General features: G+C 38.3%; 1 protein-coding gene across 1 annotated transcript in view; it reads right to left on the bottom strand.

Moving 5' to 3' along the window:
• The window catches only part of RLF (RLF zinc finger), a 99138-nt gene that overhangs the window by 24192 nt on the left and 51254 nt on the right, over positions 1-23692 (bottom strand). The gene's annotated exons all lie outside the window — the stretch shown is intronic.

The following is a 23692-nucleotide window of genomic DNA, read 5'->3' as shown; positions in this document are numbered from 1 at the left end:
TTTCATTTACACCATTTATTGAAATCTTTAAAACAAACAAAAACCTCTAGGCAAATCAGGTCAATTTTCTGGAGCTCTTTTTCTATACTGCTAAAACAGGAAATAAGACCTCCAAAGATCCTTTCACACTGTATTTTATCACTTTCCTGCCTTAGTAAACAATATAAAGAACATAATCTATTTCATGTCATCATTATAAACAGCAATTATACCAGCCTTCCTATGTACAAAACAGTGATAATCTCAGGGCAAAAGAGGTATGTAGCCTTCAGCTCAACTCCTCCAGAGTGCTATGCAGTTCTAATACGTGGCTCTACACTCTAATTTTAGTCACATTCTCAGGTATGTTATCATCTCTTAAGGTGAATAATCTGGTTCTTGGCTTGTCACTTCCCATAGCTGTGTCCTCTTCACCTATAGTTCAATATCTATAATTCATCTCTCTCTGAATATAACCTAAAACAAAACTAAGATTACTAAGAGAAAAGGAGGATTACTAATTTAGGTACAAACAAGTTTTATGTCTGAGGGAGGAAGAAGGTTTTGCGACAGCTAGTTTTATTGGGGCCTCTAGGTGGCACAGATGGTCTGTACTTAGCCGCTCGCTAGCTGAAAGGTTGGCAGTTCAAACCCACCCAGCAGTACCATGGAAGAAAAGGCCTGGTAATCTGCTTCCATTAAGATTACAGCCAATTAAACTCTATGGAGCAGTTCTACTCTACAGGTCTACCCCAGTTGTACACATGTGGTTACCATGAGTCAGAATCAACTCAACAGCAACTAATGACAACAGTTTTATTGAACAAAGAGAAAACTTTTTGATCCCCTGGAGTGGTTCAAAGATATCTAACTGGTTTAGGTCACTTGCACCATGATACAATACCATGCCTTTCAGACGGCATTGCTTCCAATTTGTTTGAATAACATGTCTATGGTAGTGGTCCTTAAAGTGTGGTCTTTGGACTACTACTAGCGGCAGTGTCTTCTGGAAACACGTTAGAAATGCAAATTCTCAGGCCCCACCCCAGACATAGTAGAACCAGAAACCCTGGGGTGAGGCCAGAAACTTCCAGGTGATCGTGATATTGAAGTTCGAGAACTAATGGTCTGACACCAAACAGAACGGTATGGTATCAAAAGTTAATGGTTTTGAGGCTCATTTACTGCATGGTTCTCGACAGCAATGGGTTTAAGACCCATTACTTGAGTGTTCTGTATATAAAATAATTTTATATATAAGGTGCTTAAAGTGGTTAAGTGAACTTTGGGAACCAAATCAACAAATTAGTTGGCTTGGTCAGGGCTGAAACCCTTTTTTTTAATTCCTACCAGGCCTTTAATATATGGCTGTATGATTTTTCAAATTACATTCAGAATGACGTGTTCTCTATAAACAATTTTTAAAGCAACAGAAACAACACTTTATATACCATACCCTCTTAATTTCCATCAATTGTCATGGACACATATCTGAAATTTATTACAGTGCTTAAATAGAAAAGAACGTTTGACTGAATCTTCACCTAGTTCCTTTCCACTTGTCTTTCAAAGCTCCAATCAAATGCCATTTCCTAATGGAAACCTTCCCTAACTTTTAAGACCAACTTAGGACCCCTGTGAAACACGTTCAAACTCCTTTGCAGCATTATCACAATTGCAATTCAGTGATTAGTGAGCAACTTATTATTATTAGCACCTGTCTTCTCTGCCAAGGAGCCCTGGTGGTGCAGTGGTTAAGCACTCAACTGCTCACTGGAAGGTCAGCAGTTCGAACCCACCAGCTGCTCTGCAAGAGAAAGATGTGGCAGAAACACTCTACAGGGTAGTTCTACTCTGTCCTATAGAGTCACTATGAGTTGGAATCGACTCAACGGCAATGGGTTTGGTTTGGTTTTCTGCCAGGGTATAAAATTCATAAGGGCAAGGGGTATGTACATCTTGTTCAAAACTCAGCACTTATCACAGTGTCTGAAACATAGAAGACACTTAGTAGATAGGTGCTGAGTGAATGGAATAAGTGAATCAAGTTCAATCATGTTAAGAAGTTCATGTTTATAAAGTGAACCTTATCTAATTCTGTGTTTTCTAACCTTTTCAAAGACAATGGGATAACATTAGAAGCAGTATAACACAGTGGTTAAGAGCATGTATCCTAGAGTGAGACTGTACAGATTCTATTCCCAACTATGAAAGTATTATAGCTACTACCTATAACTATCCAATAGCTATTGGATAAGTTACATAACTTCTCTGTGCCTGTTTCCTCATCTATAAAATGAGACTAAAACCTCCCTCATAAAGTTGTTGTAAGGGTTAATACATATTTTAAAAGGACTTGGCATACAGGGAGCACTTTATAAGTACTGTTAAATATTGTTCATCAGATACATGCACACCCATGTTCACTGCAGCACTGTTTACAACAGCAAAAAGCTGGAAGCAACCAAGGCGCCCATCAACAGATGAATGGATAAATAAACTATGGTATATTCATGCAATGGAATACTACACATTGACAAAGAACAATGTGGAATCCATGAAACATTTCCTAACATGGAGAAATCTGGAAGACATTATGCTGAGTGAAATCAGTCAACTGCAAAAGGACAAATATTGTATAAGACCACTATTATAAGAACTGGAGAAACAGTATAAGCAGAAAACAAAATACTCTTTGATGGTTACGAGAGGGGGGAGGGTGGGAGGAAGGGAAAGGAGTATTCACTAATTAGCAGATAAGTTTCATTTTAGGTGAAGGGAAAGACAATACACAATACAGGAGAGGTCAACACAAACGGACTAAACCAAAAACAAAGAAGTTTCCTTAGTAAACTGAACACTTCAAAGGCCAGCGTAGCAGGGGCAGGGGTTTGAGGACCATGGTTTCAGGGGACATCTAAGTCAATCAGCATAATAAAATCTATTAAGAAAACATTCTGCATCCCACTTTAGAGAGTGGCGTCTGGGGTCTTAAACACTAGCAAGCGGCCATCTAAGATGCATCAATTGGTCTCAACCCACCTGGAGCAAGGAAGGATGAGGAACACCTAAGACACAAAATAATTACAAACCTAAGAGACAGAAAGAACCACATAAACCAGAGACTGCATCAGCCTGAGACCAGAAGAGCTAGATGGTACCCGGCCACAACCGATGACTGCCCTGACAGGGAACTCAATGGAGAAACCCTGAGGGAGCAGGAGAGTAGTGGGATGCAGACCCCAAATTCTCATAAAAACACCAGACTTAATGGTCAGACTGGGGCTGGAGGGACCCTGGACGCCATGGACCCCAGACCTTCTGTTAGCCCAGGGCAGGAACCATTCCCAAAGCCAACTCTTAAGACAGAGATTGGACTGGAATAGGGGATGGAAAATGATACTGGTGAAGAACGAGCTTCTTGGATTAAGTGGTCACATAAGACTATGTTGGCATCTCCTGTCCGGAGGGGAGATGAGAGGGCAGAGGGGGCCAGAAGCTACACGAATGAACACGAGGAGAGAGAGTGGAGGGAAGTACTATGCTATCTCATCAGAGGGAGAGCAATTAGGAGTGTATAGCAAGGTGTATGTAAATTTTTGTATGAGAGACTGACCTGATTTGTAAACTTTCACTTAAAAAGCACAATAAAAAAAAAAGAGGGAAAAAAATATATTGTTCATGAAATACGTAAATTTTTAAAAGAGGGAAACAAAAGAAAGTGAACCTCAAGAATACTGGAAAGCATTTCAAAAGACTGCATCCCTCTCAGAAAAAGCCTTGATGCATATTTACATTTAAAAGTTAAGGTGTTAAAAGCCTAAAACATAATTAAAGCTAAAATTCAGTTTTCAGAAACAAAATCTTACCATACATCATAAAGATGGAATTTTACTGATGCACTACACAACCACGCCCTCTCGCACGGCTGGATGAATCAGAAGGGTTATCCAGGGAGGCAATGCCCATAGGCCACTCAAAATTGCACTGATTGAAGGGCCAAAATGAGAATTTCCATACCAGGTGAAAACAGCTGCTCCAGAGCAAAAACTGCCTACCATCCAAGCCCTGTTAAAGTGCCTGTCAAAAACTAAGAATTCTAAAATTTGATGTCAGCAGCAATGTAACATCTCCAAGCTGAGAGACAGCACAAGAAACTAAAGCGGACATATAACTCAGAGTGAAAATAATTTACAACTTCCATTTCTGGAACTTTTTTTTTTTTTTTGGTCCTTTTAAAATAACTTTTATAGTATCATCTCATTTTGTCAACACGGCAAACCTACAAGACTGGCAAGACAGGCAATATTATTTCTACTTTACAAATAAAAAATAAGCCTTAGAAGAGACTGCTTCTTGTCTCAAGTCAACTGCTGGCAAACAGAAGAAGAAGCAAACAAAATGAAAAACAAATCACACATCATTTTATTTCTACACGGAAGCCCTTACATTTTAAAAGGGAACATTTCAGAGATCTATAGGCTTTAATCTTTCGGAAACAAGGTGGTAAGAAAAAGGAACAAAAGTTAAGTAATTAAAAAATGTGCATTTCAAGTAAAAATTTATTAACTTAAAATGATGACAGTGGGGAAAATAATATGAAAAATCTGGATTACTCGTTTAAAAGGGATATATAGTTTTATTATTTCCATTTACTATACCGTATGTACAAAATTAGTGTACAATAGGACTACAGGCCTCTCCGTCCTCTTGCCTGCTTAGTCAATTCTTCCCATCCTGCAAGGTCCAACTGAAAACTCTTTTTCACTTACGAGGAAATCCTGGTGGCATAGTGGTTAAGAGCTTTGGCTGCTAACCAAAAACGTCAGCAGTATGAATCTATCAGGTGCTCCCTGGAAACCCTATGGGGCAGTTTTATTCTGTCCTACAGGGTCACTATGAATTGGAATCGACTTGAGAGCAACAGGTTTGGTTTGGTTTTTGGTTTTTCACTTACTAAGTCCTCCCTCCTAGACTATTCTAGCACCCAGTGACCTCTTGCCCTGATCTGAACTCAGAGCATCTTGCCAACATTTAAATGGGGCTATTATTTATCCTGCCTGTTGAACTAGTGGCTTGTACTGGCCTTTGCCTTTTATTATATTACCTTTATATTTGTTTTAACTTTGGCTCTCCCAACTAGACTATGGACTCCTTCACAATATCCAAAATCCTCTAAAAAGGAAAACAACCATGTCAAAATGTATGTGCCTACTTCCCCAAAAATCAGCCAGTGAAAACCCTATGGAGCACAGTGCTACTCTGACACACATGGGGTTGCCATGAGTCAGAATTAACTTGATGGCAACTGGTTTTTTTTACACTGGTCGAATAAGTACTATTTACTAAGTACCTGCATTATGTTAAGTACTGGAGATACAATTCAATCTGATTTTTACCCTCATGGAGCTCACAGGCTAGTCAGGGATAATAAATGAGGAACAGGTAATTACAAAGAATTACAAAGTGTGTTAAATGCTACAATGGGAGAACAGACAGTATTTTAATAAGCTATGGGAAATGACAGAGTGAAAGGAGAAGAATGTTCCAGACAGGGAGAAAAACACATGCTAGAGCCTAAAGGGTAAGAGTTCGCGTGGTATCAGAGGAAGGGAAATAGCAGCAGTGTTGGAACATCAACTCTAGGGAGCTCCTAATAGTGGACGTACTTTCGTTCTTTCAGTATCTCACTCCTTTCCGAGTCTACCACTGGGACGCTGGCCACCACGCTCCTTTACCGGCCTAAACAAGCAAAGGTTAAATTTCTCTACCAACTTCTCAAACTAAACTTGAACTTCTCCAAAAGTTACACGTTTTCTAGCAAAGGGGAAATATCGACACCCTTTTTTTCCTGACATTCTTTTAGTTATTGCTTAACATTGCTGTTTACCTTACATTTTAGAACACACCTGTATGCTTGATGACAAAGTTTCTGACAAAGAAGTCCACAATACCTAAGTATGATGTCTTACACACATTTTTATTTTTTGTCGATTTGACTGCTTTACTTCTGTCAAGGTTTCCATTGAGGAAGCAGGACTAGTTTATGGTAGGTTTTTTGTACATTCTTCCAATTCAAGAACTCATTTATGTCACACACACTAACCTAATAACACAGAAACATCCTTCCAGACTAATTTCCCATTTTTATTTGACTAAAAAAAATTTTTTTAAATCTGCTCATTTTACAAATGAAGCCAAAGTTTCTTCAAAGTCTGTTATCCACCCCTCCCTGCAGACTCTAAATCCCCCGAAAGCAGGTAGCCTATCTTTTCTAATACTTTTATCTCTCTCAGCACCTGCTTCAGGATCTTCATATGACAAATACTCAGTTAACACTTTTTTAGTTGAAGAGAATCTCAGTGTTATGCTCCAAAAACCTCTGGTTTCTTGAACACAATGGAAAAAGAAATATGATAAAGAAATAAAAGTAAAAATTCAAATAAATTAAAATGACAAACTTCTAACACCTCATTAACAATGCACTATCATTACACTAGTTGTCCCCAAACTTTTGCAATGAATTTCTTAAGATCAGACTGAAAATCAAACATATGACCCAAAACACTTTTCAGCTAAGTAAAATAAAATGAAGGTAACTGAGAAGCCTGTAAGAATTTCAAAGAGTACTGAGGAAATACATAGGTAGTCCCCAACTTAAACGTATTCAAGTTATGATGAAGTGTACTTACAACCATCTTTTTTTTTTTTAAATACATCTCATCATTAGTAATATGTACTAAATACAATGTTGCAACACATAATTTACTGATGTTATCATTCTCATGCCAACCCCCAAAGAAAAATAAAGATCAGATTTATAAAGATACTTACAGTAAAAGGCAATAATAAAAAAAAATTATGGGGGAAAAAAAAGAGAGAGAAAGAGAGATATTCGACTTATGTCAGAACCGACTTGCAATGGAGTTGTGGGAACGGAACCCTGTTATAAGTTGGGGACTACCTGTACTTGGAAAGGCACTGAATTTTTAAAAAATTGATTCCCATCTGTAGGCCTTACATTCTTTACCTTTAAGACAAGGTAGGCTCACGCGTCAAATAACTGAATCTTTATTATCTACTTTACTCACTAAGGTGTGAGTTCTATAAGGGCAAAACTTTGTTTCCTTTACCATTGTATCTTCAGTGCCTACAGTAGTGCCAGGCACACAGGGAACATCAATAAATATTTGTTGGAATGAAACATTACTACAAGATAACAACTTAGTCGTCACAAAATGAGTGGCATTTTCATGAGGGACATAACAGAAACAATAACATGGACCGGAGTAAACAAAGGAGGCTTCATAGAAAATAGCTGTAGATGGATGGGAGTGTGGGGGGGTAGGTGGCCTAAAGAAAAGATGCCAGAACGAGCAAACTAATGAATGTGTGAGCAATCACGGTATAATGAGGAGGAAAAGGGTTATCTGTCGTCGCTATAAAAGGCATCACTTTTTTTTTTTTTATACTTAGCTGGCACTCAGAGGTTAAAAGGCTGAAATTAATAAGGCTAAGAGACTTAAGAGAGAGGGAAATTGCAGACTATCTGGAAGATATCCTGAAAAAGGCCACAACATAAAGTTGTACAGTGTCGTGCTGCACAACGATAACTAGCCAAGAAAGTCAGTGGGGGCTGAAACTCAGTCACCTTGCCACACTCTACGTTCTGCCATCGGGCTCATCCTCTCAGAAAGGAGACCTCTGAAAGGCAACCATGTGAAGGGGTAGACAGGGAGGCATGGCTCCTTTTGAGGATTTCCATAAAGGCACCTACAGGTTAATGGGAGACCAAAAGACATAAACTTTATCCTTAGGATTTTATAGGAAACCAAAGGATTTTTTTTTCCTGATGTTTTGGTTTGGAGATATACATAAAAAAAGAATGACATGAAATCAGTATTGTTTTTACTTTAACTTTTATTTATTAGATTTACCCTGATTATAAAAATGTTTATAATAGAAAACCTAAAAACTATAGAAAATAAAAATCATCCTTAAATCTGACAACTCGATGATAACCAATTTTATCAGTATTATGTCTGTACACAATTAGTGCACGAGATGGATCTAATACATGACTACCGCAAATATGTACTTATTTTAAAGAAATGGGATTGTGCTGTTTGTATATTCCTTTTTTTTTTCACTCTAGCATTATATTGTGACTTAAGTAAGAGTTTTCAAAGATGTATTCAATAGCCTGCAAGATAGATTAAGAAAAGGTAGGCAGACTAGAGGCAGAGATATCAACAAGGAGATGTGAAGAAATAAAGGCAGTGAAAAAAGTAGTAATAATGATAAAAATAATACCTAACACTTATGGAATGACACAAAAAGCATCAAAAGAAAACGGGAGGAATACAGAGTCACTGTACCAAAAAGAATTGGTTGATGTTCAGTCATTTCAGGAAGCAGCATATCATCAAGAACTGATGATACTTAAGGAAGAAGTGCAAGCTACACTAATGGCATTGGTGAAAAACAAGGCTTCCGGAATTGATGGAATATCATTTGAGATATTTCAATAAATGGATGCAATGCTGGAGGTACTCACTCGTCTATGTCAAGAAATTTGTAAGACAGCTACCTGGCCAACCGACTGGAGGAGATCCATATATGTGCCTATTCCAAAAAGAGGGGATCCAACGGAACGCAGAAGTTATCAAAGAACACGCAAGTAAAATTATGCTGAAAATAATCCTAAAATGGCTGCAGCAGTACATCAACAGGGAACTGCCACAAATTCAAGCCAAATTCAGAAGAGGACATGGAACAAGGGATATCGCTGATGACATCAGATGGAGCTTGGCTGAAAGCAGAGACTACCAGAAAGGTGTTTACCTGTGTTTTACTGACTAGGCAAAAGCATTCGACTGTGTGGATCATAACAAATTATGGACGACACTGCAGAGAATGGAATTCCAGAACACTTAATTGTGCTCATGCAGAACCTGTATACAGACCAAGAGGCAGTCGTTTGAACTGAATAAGAGGATACTGCATGGTTTAAAATAAGAAAAGGTGTGCATCAGGGTTATATCCTTTCACCATACTTATTTAATCTGTATGCTGAGCAAATAATGTGAGAAGAATATGAAGAAGAACGTGGCATCAGGATAGGAGGAAGACTCACTAGCAATATGCAGATGACACAACCTTGCTTGCTGAAAGTGAGGAGGATTTGAAGCACTGATGAAGATCAAGGACTACAGTCTTCAGTATGGATTACATGGATTACAGTATGGAAAACAAAAATCCTCACAACTGGATCAAAAAGCATCATCATGATAAACAGAAAAGAGACTGAAGTTTTCAAGGATTTCATTTTACTTAGATTCACAATCAGCACCCATGGAAACAGGAGTCAAGAAATCAAAGGCCGAATTGCACTGGGCAAATTTACTGCACAAGAGTTTCAGGATGTTAAAAAGCAAAGATGTCACCTTGACGACTAAGATGCACCTGGCCAAATCGGGTATTTTCAGTCTCCTCATATGCATGCAAAAGCTGGACGATGAATAACGAAGACCAAAGAAGAACTCCGCAATGCGTCTGTTAGTTTGTACAACTGTGGGGGCTTGGGTGTTGTTGTGATCTGGAAGCTATGTCACCGGTATTCAAATATCAGCAGGGTCACCCATGGTGGACAGGTTTCAGCTGAGCTTCCAAGCTAAGACAGACTAGGAAACTCTGAAAAGAATTAGCCAGTGAAAACCTTATGAATAGGAGCGGTAGTGCCGGAAGATGAGCCCCTCAGGTTGGAAGGCACTCAAAATATAAGTAGGGAAGAGCTGCCACCTCAAAGTAAAGTCGACCTTAAGGACGTGGATGGAGTCAAGTTTTCATTTGTTGATGTGGCACGTCTCAAACTGAGAAAAAACAGCAGTAGACATCCATTAATAATCAGAACCTGGAATGCACAAAATATGAATCTATGAAAATTGGCAATCATCAAAAAATCAAATGGAACACATAAAGATCGATATTCTAGGCGTTAGTGAGCTGAAATGGACTGGTATTGCTCATTTTGAATTAGACAATCATGTGGTCTACTATGCTGGGAATGACAGCTTGAAAAGGAATGGCATTGCATTCATTGTCAAAAAGGATATTTCAAGATCTATCCTGAAGTACAATGCTGTCAGTGACAGGATAATACCCATATGCCTACAAGCAAGACCAGCTAATATGACTATTATTCGAATTTACCTACCAACCACTAAGGCCAAAAACAAAGAAATTGAAGATTTTTACCAACTTCTGCAATCTGAAATTGATCAAACGTGACATCAGGATGCACTGATGATTTCCGGTGATTGGAATGCGAAAGCTGGAAACAAGAAGGATCAGTAGTTGGAAAATATGACCTTAGTGACAGAAATGATGATGATGATCACATGACTGAATTTTACAAGACCAATGACTTCTTCATTGCAAATACTTTTTTCAACAACATAAATGGCAACTATACATGTGGACCTTGCCAGATGGAATACATGGGAATCAAACTGACTACATCTGTGGAAAGAAACAATGGAAAAGCTCAATATCATTGATTAGAACAAGGCCAGGGGCCTACTGGATCAGACCATCAATCACTCATATGCAAGTTCAAGATGAAACTGAAGAAAATTAGATGAAGTCCACGAGAGCCAAAGTACAACCTTGAGTATATCCCACCTGAATTTAGAGACCATCTCAAGAACGGATTTGACCCGTTGAACCCTAATGACCGAAGACCAGATGGGCTGTGGAATGACATCAAGGATATCATATATGAAGAAAGCAAGAGGTCGTTAAAAAGACAGGAGAGAAAGAAAAGACCTAGCTGGATGTCAGAAGAGACTCTGAAACTTGCTCTTGAACACTGAGTAGCTAAAGGAAAAGGAAAACATGATGAAGTAAAAGAGCTGAACAGAAGATTTCAAAGGGCGGTTTGAGAAGACAAGGTATTATGATGACATCTGCAAGGAACTGGAGATAGAAAACCAAAAGGCAAGAACACACTCAGCATTTCTCAAGCTGAAAGAGCTGAAGAAAAAAATTCAAGCCTCAAGTTGCAATACTGAAGAAATTCTATGGGGAAAATATTAAACGACCCAGGGAGCATCAAAAGAAGGTGGAAGGAACACAAAGAGTCACTACACCAAAAAGATTTGATCGACGTTCAACCATTTCAGGAGGCAACATATAATCAGGAACTGATGGTACTGAAGGAAGAAGTCCGAGCTGCTCTGAAGGCATTGGTGAAAAACAAGGCTCTGGGATTTGATGGAATACCAATTGAAATGTTTCAACAAACGGATGCAGTGCTGGAAGTGCTCACTTGTGTATACCAAAAAGTCTGGAAGACAGCTACCTGGCCAACCGACTGGAAGAGATTCATATTTATGCCTATTTCCAAGAAAGGAAGATCTAACCAAATGCGGAAATTATCAAACGATATCATCAATACTACAAAACACATGCAAAATTTTGCAGAAGATCATTCAAATACAGCTGTAGCAGTATATAGACAGGAAGCTGCCAGAAATTCAAGCTGGATTTAGGAGAAGACATGGAACCACGGATATCACTGCTGACGTCAGATGGATCCTGGCTGAAAGCAGAGAATACCAGAAAGATGTTGACCTGTGTTTTATTGACTACGCTAAGGCATTCGACTGTGTGGATCATAACAAATTATGGATAACATTGTGGAGAATGGGAATTCAGAAACACTTAATAGTGCTCATGAGGAATCTGTACCTGGATCAAGAGGCAGTCATTCAAACAGAACAAGGGGATGCTACACAGTTTAAAGTCAGGAAAGGTGTGCATCAGGGTTGTATCCTTTCACCATACCTATTCAATCTGTATGTTGAGCCGAGAAGCTGGACTATTTGAAGAACGGGGCATCAGGATTGGAGGAAGACTCATTAACAACCTGCATTATGCAGATGACACAACCTCGCTTGCTGAAAGTGAAAAGGACTTGAAGCACTTACTGATGAAGATCAAAGACCACAGCCTTCAATATGGATTACACCTCAACATAAAACAAAAATCCTCACAACTGGACCAATGAGCAACATCATGATAAATGGAATAAGACTGAGGTTGTCAAGGATCTCATTTTACTTGGATTCACAATCAACACCCATGGAAGGAGCAGTCAAGAAATCAAAGGACGCATTGCATTGGGCAAATAGGCTGCAAGAGATCTCTTTAAAGTGCTGAAAAGCAAAATGTCACCTTGAGGACTAAGGTGCGCCTGATCCAAGTCATGGTATTTTCAATTACCTCATATGTATGCGAAAGCTGGACGCCTTTGAATTGTGGTGCTCGTGAAGAATATTGAATATACCATGGGCTACCAAAAGAACAAACAAATCTGTCTTGGAAGAAGTACCACCAGAATGCTCCTTAGAACCAAGGACGTCTAGGGTATGTCTCACGTAATTTGGACATCTTATCAGGAGGGATCACTCCCTGGAGAAGGACATCATGCTTGGTAAAGTAGAGGGTCAGTGAAAAGAGGAAGATCCTCAACAAGATGGATTGACCCAGGGGCTGCAACAATGCGCTTAAGCATAGCAACAGTTGTGAGGATGGCGCAGGACCAAGCAGTGTTTCGTTCTGTTCTGCATAGGGTTGCTATGAGTTGGAACTGACTAAACGGTACCTAACAACAACAACAAAGAACTGATGCCTTCGATTATGGTGTTGGGAGGAATACTGACTATACTGTGGACAGCCAGAAGGACAAACAAATCTGTCTTGGAAGAAGTACAGCCAGAATGCTCCTCAGAAGTGAGGAGGGTGAGACTCTGTCTCACATACTTTGGATATTTTATCAGGAAGGACAGTCCCTGGAGAACAACATCATGCTTGGTAAAGTAGAGGGTCAGTGAAAGAGAGGAATACCTTCAATGAGATGGACTGGCACAGTGGCTGCAATGATGGGCTCAAGCACAGCAAGGATTGTGAGGATGGCACAGGACTAGGCACTGTTTTGTTATGTTATACACAGGGTCGTTATGAGTCAGAACTGACTGTATGGCACCTAAAACTAACAACACATATACAGCATTACCATGTGTCAGGCCCAGGTTCACATATACTAAATCATTACATCTTCACAATAACTTTACAAAATTAGTATGCTACTGTCATCCCCATTTTATAGATGATGAAACCTGAACACTGAGAGGTTAAGTAACTTGCCAAAGGTTATACAACTAATATGTATGTGGCCCAGCACTCTACCCCAGATGGTCTGGCTGCAGAGTTGCTACACTTAATCACTGTGCTATATTAAGATGTCTGAAAAGTAGAATTGAAAACATTATGACTGAATAAAAAGCAAACTGTACACTTTTTACTTCCCCCGACTGTGTGCTCTTTGAAGGCAAAGAACATGTTGATCGCTTTATTTCTAACGGTAGTAAATAAACATTTCCTGATTGAAATGAATGGACCATGAACAGAGTGAGCCAAGAACTTAGAAGCTTCTGAAAGAGTATTCAGGATGGCTCAAGTCCGTCCCTTGTTCTCATCTTAGCCTCATCCTAAACATAACTAGTTCCCTCAAGGTCTTCCCTTATCAATACTTCATTAAAAGGATCTGACGCACTTAAGAATACTTAAGTATAAATCCTTCAAAAGTACTGTCAATGGTATTTAGATATACCAGTATTAAAACTTTTAGGATAAAGACATGAGGTGACAGGGATAAAAAAAATACCTCACCCTATGAATTCTATATACAGTGGTTATGTATCTTCTTGCCAACGAAAATTCTATGGATCACAAAGGTCCAACCTGAATCCGATCATGGGGATGGCACAGGACAAGGCAGCATTTTGTTCTGCTGTGCATGGGGTCACCAAGAGTTGGAGGCCAACTAGAGGGCAGATAGCAACAATATCTTCCCATCGGCCGTTGTGATGAGTAACAAAAACAAAGAGCTGGACTTGACAAGAGTAAATACCTGATATCTCCCTGTTACAAAGCACTTAGAAATCCTGGATAAAATATGACAAACATCTTTTATAAACACATACTTGAACACTCAAGAAAGTCAAAGAAATCACTAAGGGGAAAAAGTTTTTCAGTGGTGAACTGCCAACCATTCTGCCCTTTTAGATCGTTGTGAATTTTACTAAGAGATTTGAGTTTTAAAAGACATGGATAAAAAATGACAAAGCTTGGACCTAAGGACAGGGAGTTGGCACTGAGACTCCTCTGTATAAAGCTGGAATCCCTGAAGACCTAAAAACTTTGAGAAAGGGTGAACTTGGAAAAAAAAAAAGGTTCACTGAGGGAGACAACAGGAAAGCTTAAATTCTGTCAATCTTAACCTGGGTTCTGGTGGGATAAAAAAAATTTTTTTTGAGAATTTACAATCTGTCCTTATTTAAATTTAACGCTTGACATAACACTACCTTTGCAGTCTAGAAACCCCAGACCGAACACAATATACAAGGAAGATTCTAGCTGACGACATCACTGAATCACCTGGCAGAAGCACGTGTAAAACTGATTTACAGAGACATATCCTAACTCAGGCCTATCAAAATTCTCAGGTTTATGTACTCCTGCCTCCCACCCATTCCACTGCACCTGAGCTCATAGTCCCAAACTATAAAAGCACCCAAGAGAATGTCAGCAAACATAAGCAGCAGGGGTGGCCTTCCACAAACTTCAGGTAACAGGCTGTGAGACAGACTTAAAAACTTATGAAAGTAATAGATGTGGATGCCAAGGAATGCAAAATGGTGCAGATGCTGTGGAAAATAGTTTGGTGGTTCCTAGGTATAAGCCTACAAGAACTGAAAACAGGTACTCAACAACTACATGTACACGCATGTTCACAGCAGCACTATACACAATAGCCAAAAGGTAGAAACAGCCCAAATGTCCATCAATGGATAAATGGATAAACAAATTATAGAATATACATACAATGGATTATTATTCAGGCATAAAAATGAAATAGTGGTACATGCAACAACATGGATGAGCCTCTAAAACATTATGCTAAGTGATAAACGCCAGACAAAAAGGTCACATATTATATGGTTCCATGTATATATGAAATATTTATAATAGGTAAATCCATTGAGGCAGAACACAGATTGATAGTTGCCAGGGAAGGGCCAGGGAATAGGGAGAAACTGCTTAATGAGTAAGGCCCTTTAGTTTGGAGCAATGGAAATGTTTTGGAACTAGACAGAGGTGGTAGTTGCACAATAAAGTGAATGTACTAAATGCCACTGAATTGTTTACTTTAAGAAGGTTAATTGTACGTCATGGGAATTTTACCTCAATAAATTATTAAGGGAAAAAAACAAAAAAGACATGGAAGATAGAATAAGGTTCAACATACACCAGAAGGGGAGAGTAGAAAATGAAAGGAAATATTTAAAGAGATAATACTCAGAATTTTCCAGACTTTGAAGGAAGCTGAGATATATAAATATCGTCTGATTAAGTAACATGAGTCTTGATTTGAGTAAATAAGACACCTAAATCTATACTTGTACATAACATCGCAGTAACACTTACATTGCAGTAACACTTCAGGATACCAACGATAAAGAGATCTTATTTGCAGCCAGAGACATAGAACTGATTATCTACAAAAGAATGACAATTAGACTGACTGAGATGTCTCAATAGCAGCACAGAGGCCAGAAGGCAATGAAATAATTTCTTCCAAATGCTAAGAGAAAGTAACTGTCACCTTGGAATCATATACCCTGTAAAATTTTCATTCAAAGATGAAACTGAAACAAAGATCTTTTTGGACAGATAAAATGTTGAGATAAAAGGAATATTGGGCAGTAAAACTACTGAACACATGAATTAATCTAAACACTGAGTATATAAAACAGCAATAATAATGACTAAAGTGGTAGTAAAATTCTTAAAAAGATGGTAATAAAATACCAAATAACAATAACATGAAAATAGGAAGGCGCTGATCAGAGTTAAAATAATCCTTGACAAAATCACCTCTTGGTTTTCTTCATAAAAATTTTTAGCAGCTTTATTGAGATAATTTACATAACAAAATTTACCCTTTTAAAGTGTACAGTCTAATGGTCTTTAGTATGTTCAGAGTTGTGCAAGCACCACCACTATCTAAATCCAGAATGTTTTCATGACCCCATAAAGATTCTCCATACCTATTAGCAATCACTCCTCAGACCACCCCTGGCAACAACTGATCTGCTTTCTTTCTCCATGAATTTACCTATTCTGGACATTTCATATAGATGGAATCTTACAGTATGTGACCTTTTGTGTCTGGCTTCTTTCATGTTTTCAAGATTAATCCACGTTGTAGCAGGTATTAGTGTTTCCTTCATTTTTATGGCTGAATAATAATTCCATTGTATGGATATACCACATTGTGTTTATCCACTCACCTGCTGATGGACATTTAGACTGCTTCCACTTTTTGGCTATTATGAATAATGCTGCTATGAACACTTGTGTACAAGTTTTAGTCTGCAAATATGTTCTCATTTCTGTTGGGTATATACCTAGGAGTGAAACTGCTAAATCATATGGTTTATGGCTCTGTATTTAACATTTTGAGGAACTGCCAAACTGTTTTCCATAGCGGCTGCACCATTTCACATTCCCACCAGCAAGTTCTAATTTGTCCACTTCCTCACCAATGGTTGTTACTGTCTGCCTTTTTTTAAATCATAATGCTTGTTGTCTATCTTTTTGACGATAGCCATTTGGTGGGTATGCTACCTCACTATGGTTTTGATGTGCATTTCCCTAAAGGTTAATGATGTTAAGCATTTTTTCACGTGCTTATTGGCTACCTATCTTCTTTACAGAAAAGTCTATTCAAATCCTTTGCCCATTTTTAAATTGCGTTATCTTTTTATTATCGAATTGTAGGTGATAGGTGATTTGAAAATATTCTCCCCCATTCTGTTTGTCTTTTCACTTTCTTGATGGTGGCCTTTGAAGAATAAAAAATTTTAATTTGCTGAAGTCTAATTTACCTATTTTTTCTTCTGTCACTTATGCTTTTAGTGTCATATCTAAAAAACCAATGCCTAATCCAAGGTCTCAAAGATTGACTCTTATGTCTTCTTTTAAAGTGTTATAGTTTTAGCTCTTATGTTTAGGTCTATGATCCATTTGGAATTAATTTTGTGTATGGTATTAGGATTTCATTTCTTTTGCACATAGTTTTCCAGTTATCCCAGCACCATTTCTCGAAAAAACTAATCTTTTCCCCCATTGAATTGTCTTGGCATCCTCGTAGAAAATTAATTTGATTGAATTGTCTTGGCACCCTCGTAGAAAATTAATTTGACCATGAAGATGAGGGTTTATTTCTAGTCTTTTGATTTTAGACCAATGATCTATATATCTGTCCTCATGCCAGTACCATACTGTCTTGATTACTTCAACTTTGTAGTAAGCTTTGGAATCAAGAAATGTGGGTCCTCCAACTTTGTTCTTTTTCAAGACTGTTTGGCTATTCTGGAGCCCTTTCATTTCCAAATGAATTTTAGGATCAGCTTGTCAATTTCTGCAAAAAGGTAGCCAGGATTTTGTTAAGGGTAGCACCGAAGCTGCAGATCAATTTGGGGAGTACTGCTATCTAATACTAAATCTTCCAACCCATGATCATAGGATGTCTTTCCATTTATTTAAAACCTCATTAATTTCTTTCGACAATGTTTTATAGTCTTCAATGTACACATCTTACACTTCTTTTGCCAAACTTATTCTTAATAACGCTACTTTAAATGAAACTGTTTTATTTTCACATTATTCGCTGTTCGTGTATAGAAATAAAATAGATTTTTATATATTGATCTTAATGGAGCCCTGGTGGTACAGTGGTTAAGAGCCTGCCTGCTAACCAAAAGGTTGGCAGTTCGAATCTACCAGCTGCTCCTTGGAAACGTATAGGGCAGTTGTACTCTGACCTATAGGGTCACTGTGAGTTGGAAATGACTCGACAGCAACAGGTCTGGTTTTTTTTGTTTGTTTTTTGGTATAAGGATTTTCTATATACCGCCCACTGCTATCGAGTCGATTCCAACTCATAGCAACCCTATAGGACAGCGTAGAACTGCCCTGTAGAGTTTCCAAGGAGCGCCTGGAGGATTCAAACTGCTGACCTTTTGGTGAGCAGCCATAGCACTTAACTACTACGCCACCAGGGTTTCCAATTTATATGAGATCATAATATCTGTAAATAGAGACAGTTTTATTTCTTCCTTTACAATTTGGAGGCCTTTTCTTTCTTTTGCTTGCCTAACTGCCCTGGGTAGAACTTCCAGCAGAATGCTGAATAGGAGTGGAATAAGCAAGTATCCTTGTCTTGTTCCTGATCTTAAGGGGTAAGCATTCAGTTCTTTCACCATTAAGTATGATGTTAGCTGGGGTTATACGTAGATACGCTTGAGGAAGTTCCACTCTTAGTTTGTTGAATGTTTTTAAGATGAAAGCTGTAGGATCTTATTACATGTTTTTTCTGGGTCTACTGAGATGATTGTACGGCTTCTGTCCTTAAATCTATTAAGATGATATATTCCACTGACCGATTTTCATGTTAAGCCACCCTTGCATGCCTAGGACAAACACCACTTGTCATGGTGTATAATCCTTTACATGTTGAATTTGGTTTGTTAGTATTTGGTTTGTTAGTATTTTTGAGGGTTTTTGCATCTATATCCATAAGATATTGGTCTGCAGTTTCTTTTCTTGTGATGTCTTTACCTGGTTTTTGTATTAGGACAATACTGGCTTCACAGAATGAGTTCAGAAATGCTCCCCACTCTTCTGTTTTTTGGAAGACTTTGTGAAGGACTGGTGTTAATTCTTCTTTAAACATTTGGTAGAATTCGGCAGTGACACTATCTGTCATGGATTGAATTGTACCCCCCCAAAATATGTGTCAACTTGGCTAGGCCATGATTCCCAGTATTGTGTGGTTGTCCTCCATTTTGTGATCAGATGTAAATGGTATTGTGTAATTATCCTCCATTTTATGAGTTGTAAATCCTGAACCACTACATGTTAAGGAGACAAGATTAACGTGGGGGTATATCTTGAGTCACATCTTTTATCTCAAAAGAGGTAAAAGGAGACAGAAGCGAGCAGAGAAGGAAGGGACCTTACTACCACTAAGAAAGAAGAACCAGGAACAGAGCGCATCCTTTGGACCTGGGGTCCCTATGCTAAGAAACTTCTAGATCCAGGGGAAGATTGATGTCAAGACACATGGAGATTTCCAAGGAACGCTGGGCCCACAGATGTTGAAGGTAGACAAGGACCTTCCCCTAGAGCCAAAAGAAAGAGAATGCCTTCCCGTAGAGTTGGAGCTCTGAATTTGGTCTTCTAGCCTCTTAAACTGTGAGAGAATAAATTTGTTTGTTAAAGCCATCCATTTGTGATATTTCTGTTACAGCAGCAATAGATAACGAAAACAATATCTAAGGCTGGGCTTTTCTCTGTGCAAAATTTATTGATTAGTAATTCAATCTCTTGTTACAGGTGTGTTCAAATGTTCTCTTCATCAGTTTTGGCAGTTTGTGTCTTTGTAGGAATTTACCTTTTTCATCTAGGTTATGTAATTTGTTGGCATACAGTTGTTGATAGTATTGCCCACTTGCATTTCTGATTTTAGTTATTTGCATTTTCTCTTGGTCAGTTTAGCTAAAAGTTTGTCAATTTCATTGATCTTTTCAAAGAATCAACTTTTTGCTTATTTTCTCTATTGTTTTTATATTCTCTATTTCTGCTCTAATCTTCATTATGTCCTTCCTTCTGCTTGCTTTATGCTTAGTTTGGTACTCTTTTTCTAGTTTCTTAAAGTGGAAAGTTAGGTTGTTAATTTCATTTACAGCTATAAATTTCCAGATAAGTACCGCTTTATAGCTGGATTCCCATAAAACTGGGTATGTTGTGTTTTCATCATCATTCATCTCAAAGTATTTTCTAATTTTCCTTGTGATTTCTTCTTTGATCCACTGGTTATTCTGGAGTATGCTGTTTAATTTTCACATATTTGTGAATTTCCCAAATTTCCTTCTGTTACTGATTTATAATTCCATTCCACTGTGGTCAGATTTTGCATGATTTTAATCATTTTAAATTTATTGAAACTTGTTTTATAGCCTAACATAAGGGCTACTGGTCTGCAGTTTCTTTTCTTGTGATCTCTTTGCCTAGTTTTTATATTCTCTATCCTGGAGAATGTTCCATGTTCCACTCTTCAACTTTGAGAAGAATGCATGTTCTGCTGCTAGAATGTGCTTTACGGAGTGTTCTATAGATGTCCAGTTGGGTCTAGGTGGTTTATAGTTTGTTCAAGTCTTCTATTTCCTTGTGGATCTTCTGCCTAATTGGTCTACCATTACTCAAAGTAGGATGCTGAAGTCTCCAGCTATCATATTTGAATTGGTTATCTTCCCTATCAATTCTCCCAATTTTGCTTCATGTATTTTGGGGATCTGTTTCTTATCAGAAGGAGCCTTGGTGGCAGAGTGGTTAAAGCCATTGACTGCTAACCAAAAGGTCAGCAGTTCGAAACCACCAGCACCTCCGTGGGAAAAAGATGTGTCAGTCTGCGTCTGTAGAGATTTACAGCCTTGGAAATCCCATGGGGTCACTCTGAGTCGGAATTGCCTCTACAGCAGTAGATGTGGTTTTGGGTTTGGGTTTTTTAGCAGACTGGATAATCTCAACTGACCTGTTCTCAATCAAGGTTGATGATTCTTCTGCTAATTCAAATCTGCTGCTGAGCTCCTCCGGTGAATTAATGTCAGTTATTGTACTTTTCCACTCCAGAATTTCCCTTTGGTTCTCTTTTAGAATCCTTTATTGATATTCTCTCTCTGCTGAGATATCATTCTACTTTCCTTTAATTCTTTGGACAGGGTTCCTTTTAGTTTCTTGAACATATTTGTGATGGCTGACAAAATTTGTCTAGTTAGTCTAACATCTGGCTTCCTCAGGGACAGTTTCTATTGAATGCTTTTTTCCCCCTCTCTGTGGCTGTCCTGGGAAATGCTGGTGGCGTACTGGTTAAGTGCTACAGCTGCTAAACAAAAGGCTGGCAGTTCGAATCCAGCGGGTGCTCCTTGGAAACTCTATGGAGCAGTTCTACTCTGTCCTATAGGGTCGCTATGAGGTTTTTTTTTTTTTTTTAATGGCTGTCCTGTGTCTTGTAATTTTTTGGTTAATATGTATATATTTTAAGCAGTATATTGTGACAATTCTGGAAATCAGAATCCTCCGCCTCCCTAGAGTTTGTTGTTAACTGATGTTTGTCACTGTTGTTGCTGTTTATTTAGAAACTTTCCTGAAATAATTCTGTTTAAGTCTGTATTCTTTGTCATGTGCAGCCATGTAGTCTCTGCCCAGTTAGCTCAGTGATCAGCTAATGATTCAACAGATTTTCTTAAATGCCTTGAATAAGTAAGTCTCCCAGCTTTTGCCAAGTGGCTGTGTGTGTGTGTTGGGAAATGTTTTCAATGCTCTGGCAGGCAGTTTACAACTCTGCTTTGCCCTTTATTAGGTCAAGTAGTGACAAGTCTCTGGAGATGAGCCTTTTAGGGAGCTTCAAACCCATTCTGCCTCCTTCAGTGGCTGTTAACCAGTTGCCCAACCCCAAGTGTATCAGAGCAGAACTGTGCTCCATAGGGTTTTCAATGGCTGATTTTTTGGAAGTAGGTTGCCAGGCCTTTCTTCTGAGGTGTCTCTGAGTGGACTCAAACCTCCAGCATTTCAGTCAACAGCTAAGTGCTTTAACCCTTTGTGCCACCCTGGGACTCCTCAGTGACTGGCAGGCTGCTGGTTCTCACAGCTACTGTAGTTGCAAAGCTGTTCATTTCCAAGGCTACTGTGGAGCTTGGGAAAGGAGGATGGGATTAAGGCAAGGTAAAATGCCACCAAACTCACTGTTTTTAGTGAGATTCACTGTTTCATTTGAATAAATGCTCCACAGACTGCTGTAAACCTTTGGTTAATTTCCAGAGTTCTGAAAAGGTTAACTTCATCTGCTGTTTCAAATGCTGACGATTGGGAACTCTTCATTTGCAGCTCAGGCCTCTCTTCTAAGCCTTGCATAGTATCAACACCGTCTGCTGTTCCTCTCCCTTGCGTTTTGTTCATCTTTGTATCCCTACTGCCTACCAGAGTCTTCCAATGAATACCTGTTGAAGGACTAAAAGGCATCTCTGTATTATTTCTCTTAACTGCATGGGAGTCTGAAATTATATCAAAATAAAATATCTAAGTTTCATTAAAAGAAAGAAAAAGGATCACTGTGACTACTGGAGAAAATGAACTGAGGGGCGAGAACAGATGCAGTTAAAAGGCTTTCATAGTAATCCAGCCAATTAAACATGCTAGCGTAACAGACAGCAAACTGGTATAAGAGATGGTGGGTATGGGCGGTGTATTTTTCTTCCTAAGTTATTTTCCTGCTTAGGCAACCGAAGTAAACTAATATTCTAGCCAATGCCATTAAAGGCATATTTTACAGTTTACCATTTTCTAGAATAGTATTTTTAATCACTGTGTTTTCCTCATCAGTGCACTACAAATAATTTGTTCTTAGTAACAGATTTAGAAAACTGAAGTTGGTAAATATTTTATTTTTCAAAGAGGAATCAAAGTGGATTTAAGGTTATATAATGTTTCTCTCACTAGTACCTTTTAGAAGGAGAAAGGTTGGAGTTATAGTTAGTATGCCTACATTTCAAGTAAACCTGGGCCTACCTCTGGGAGAATTAGGTTTATGGACATCATCTGGAAAAAACGCTTTGAATCTCAGTTTAAAAAAAAAAAGGATCAAGCTTCTTTGAAACTGCAGCAATACCACAGACCAGCACTATGCTACCAAGCGGGCACTTGCATGTTTCTTAGAAAAAAATAAATGGTCATTGCTGCTTCTATTTAAACTCTGTGACCTTGTGAGAAGCCCAAATTGTCCAACTGAATTCTTGAAAATGATGTGCCTGACTCTCCGTAATGACCCCTCCAATTTAATCATACACCAACCAAAATACCCACCCACACATAATCCATGAAAGAGACTAAAAGTCAGGTCTAGAAGCAAACTAAGACCTGGGAAGATGTCTCTTCAAAGCTATTTAAAAGAACTCTCCTTAGGCGATAAAATATTAAAACAGGTGAATCCTCAATTTCCTCATATAGCGTTTCTATCTTTAGTGTATTTTTAAATGTACATCTCATTCTCATACAATCATAAGGATAAATACAGTAAAATTATGCAGATTTTAATCTTAAATTTAATCTTGTTCAGGATCAATCTTAACCTTAATTCTTATTTAAGCTACACCTGGAATTTCTATGATGTTGTTTACTTTCTCTTCTACTCCCAAAATGAATTCCCACTGGGTCCTGTTTAAATGTATTTGCTCTGTTTATCACTTGCAACTAGCGACTGTGTCAATTCCCAACAGTGTTAGGCTGGTGAGTAAATTAAGTTCTGCTTGTCTTCTCCTTTCCCCATCAAGTGAAGAAACAAGCTTCTGCTACAGCATCTACTACCACATTAGATACTGAAAAAGTAGTTCATTCAGAGATCAAGACTGAAATGGACCCCCACCTTAACTGCACCAAAAACTCTGATGACAGATTTCTTGGTTCTTCAAAACAAGACAACGCTTCATGTTTAAAAAATTATTATTGTACATTTTATATGTGGAAA

The sequence above is a fragment of the Loxodonta africana genome, chromosome 3 (assembly GCF_030014295.1).
Source record: "Loxodonta africana isolate mLoxAfr1 chromosome 3, mLoxAfr1.hap2, whole genome shotgun sequence".
NCBI lineage: Eukaryota > Metazoa > Chordata > Mammalia > Proboscidea > Elephantidae > Loxodonta > Loxodonta africana.
The sequence above is the reverse complement of the archived record's forward strand: the minus strand, read 5'-3'. Positions and strand labels throughout refer to the sequence as shown.